The following is a 2,990-nucleotide window of genomic DNA, read 5'->3' as shown; positions in this document are numbered from 1 at the left end:
TCCCCCCCCCCCAATTATCCTATTCAATTTAGTCAAATTTTTTCTCCATTCTAATTCATTATTTTATTTATTATATACTAAAATCATACAACTATACACAATAATGTAAACTAGTAAATAAATTAAGTTAATATATTTTGAATTTAAATGTGTAAGTTTTTGGTGGTTGTCAAGAAAATATAAGGGTGTAGGCTTTTTTGGCTTCTCTCTCTATATATATACTACACAATCTGCTCTCAAAACCAACAAGCCCACCAATCTCTTCTCTGCTCCATATCTTCTTCTTCTCTCACTAAGAACCAAACAATGCTCAAACCGTTGCTTCTTCTCCAATCGTTCTTGTTCTGTCTCTTCAATGTAAGCAAAACTCTTCGAATCTCATAACTGCTGTTTCTAGAATGTGATTCGATGGTTCTGTCTTTTTCATTTTGATTTGTCTGATTATCATCATCATTATTTATTATATAGTCGATTGATGAATTTGCGGTTACTGGTTTTGGTTTGATCTCTTGATGTTGAATCAATGCTTGGGGGTAACGCAGGTTGCCTTTGTCGGAGGACGGTTAATCGGCGGCGGTTTCTCGGCGCAGGAGAATCCATTCACTCCCAAAGCATCTCTTGTCCGTTACTGGAACAAAGAGATCCGCAGCGACAAATCATCCATCAGATCGGAGTTCCTCATCTCCAAGGCTTCACCGCTTAACGCGGTCGAGTCCGCCACTTTCGCCAAACTCGCCGCCCAGAACTCGCTCCCGACTCGTTTCCCGGACTTCTGCTCCGCCGCGAACCTCTTCTGCTTCCCGGATTTATCCCCGAGCCTCGAGCAGCACAACGCCGACGTCAAGTTCTCCGTCTACGACCAGAAAAACTTCACCAACTACGGCAATGCCGCCGCCGGCGGCGTTGACTCGTTCAAAACCTACTCCAAAGACGGCAACGTCGTCACCGATTCGTTCCGGAGATACAGCCGCAACGCCGCCGGTCACGACGATAAGTTCACCGTCTACGGCGACAGCAGCAACGTCGTGGAGGAAAACTTCAACTCCTACGGGACCTTCGGAACCGGCGGCACCGGAGAATTCACCAACTACCAAAACGGCGTTAACAACCCGACGAGCCGATTCACGGCGTACTCCGACGGCGGCAACGGAAAGGCTCAGTCTTTCAAAACCTACACTCACGAGGCCAACGCCGGGAACGGCCAGTCATTCACGAGCTACGGCAAGAACGGGAACGGAGTGCCGAACGAGTTCGCCTCGTACGGCGTCTCCGCGAACGTAATCGGCTCCGGCTTCTCGAACTACGGCGAGAAAGGAAACGCCGCCAACGACTCCTTCACGAGCTACGGCAGCGACGGGAATGTCCCGCAGAACAACTTCAAAAACTACGGCGCCTCCGGCAACGCCGCCTCCGACACGTTCGCGAACTACAGAGACAAATCCAACGTCGGAGACGACTCCTTCTCCTCCTACGCTAAAGACTCAAACTCCGGTACGGCTAAATTCACTAATTACGGTCAGTCATTCAATCCCGGTTCGGAGACATTCACCGGTTATGGCAAAGGAGCCGAAGGACACAAGATCAGCTTCAAAACCTACACGCCCAACTCCACTTTCAAGGACTACGCCAAAAACGGCGTCGGTTTCGCGAAGTACAACGTCTCCTCCACGTCAGCAACCCTCGGCGATGGCAAAACCGTGAATAAGTGGATCGAGCCGGGCAAATTCTTCAGAGAGGCGTCGCTTAAAGAAGGCACAGTGATTCCTATGCCTGACATTAAGGATAAAATGCCTAAAAGGTCGTTTTTGCCCGGAGCATCATCTCGAAGCTCCCCTTCTCCACCTCCAAGCTCGCCGAGATCAACAAGATCTTCCACGCCGGAGAGAACTCCACGATGGAGAAGATCATCTCCGACGCGGTGACGGAATGCGAGAGGTCGCCGAGTGTTGGAGAGACGAAGCGGTGCGTTGGTTCCGCGGAGGATATGATCGATTTCGCCACGTCGGTGCTTGGCCGGAGCGTGGTGCTGCGAACGACGGAGAATGTGGCGGGGTCGAAGCAGAAGGTGGTGATCGGGAAAGTCAACGGGATCAACGGCGGGAAAGTGACGAAAGCTGTGTCGTGTCACCAGAGTTTGTACCCGTATCTAATGTATTACTGCCACTCCGTCCCTAAGGTTCGGGTCTACGAAGCGGATCTTCTTGACTTGAAGAGTAAGACCAAGATCAACCACGGGATCGCCATCTGTCACATTGACACGTCATCGTGGGGTCCGAAGCACGGAGCTTTCTTAGCTCTTGGGTCGAAACCGGGTCTGATTGAGGTTTGTCACTGGATATTTGAGAACGACATGAACTGGGCCATCGCTGATTAAAACCGGGTCGGGTCTGGATCTATCATGCTTTTTTTTAAGTATTAAATATGAATATTATCTTATCGCCGAGATTTGAATAGAGGAATGTTAATTTTCTACTATTGTTATATGTTTTCCTAAGCTTTTACAGTAACAGTAAAGACTTGTTACTGATTTGTTTGTGGCGGCACGAATAATATTTAAGATATTCAGTGAATGTTTGTTGACGCTATTTATGATGATTATAGCTGGTTGGTTGGATTGGCTGATTGAATATTTATTTTATCTATAAATGAAGGGGTTATGATATGGATTTAACATGTGTATATTATAAGAAGTCGTTATATAGTTATATATATTGAAAGAAAAGATAATAAAGAATAGGCCTGGACATAAAATCCATAATCCGAAATCCGAACCGAAAAATCCGATCCATACCTGGTCCGAAATGTAAAAAATACTCGAATGGATCTCGTAAGGTGGTACAAAACATATCTGAACCCGAAGTGTTATTAACCGAACCCGAACGGGTAACCCGAAAACCCGAAAAAATCAAAAAATCCGAAAAGATATCCGAAGAAACCGGTCCGAATGTCCAAACTAATATACAATGTAATTATATGAAACATGAATATAT

General features: G+C 46.6%; 1 pseudogene; it reads left to right on the top strand.

Annotated features, from left to right (window-relative positions):
• Positions 1 to 191: 191 nt before the first annotated feature.
• Positions 192 to 2,585, top strand: LOC125589078 (annotated as a pseudogene).
• Positions 2,586 to 2,990: the final 405 nt, after the last annotated feature.

Source organism: Brassica napus, chromosome C6 (assembly GCF_020379485.1).
Source record: "Brassica napus cultivar Da-Ae chromosome C6, Da-Ae, whole genome shotgun sequence".
Taxonomy (NCBI): domain Eukaryota; kingdom Viridiplantae; phylum Streptophyta; class Magnoliopsida; order Brassicales; family Brassicaceae; genus Brassica; species Brassica napus.
The sequence above is the reverse complement of the archived record's forward strand: the minus strand, read 5'-3'. Positions and strand labels throughout refer to the sequence as shown.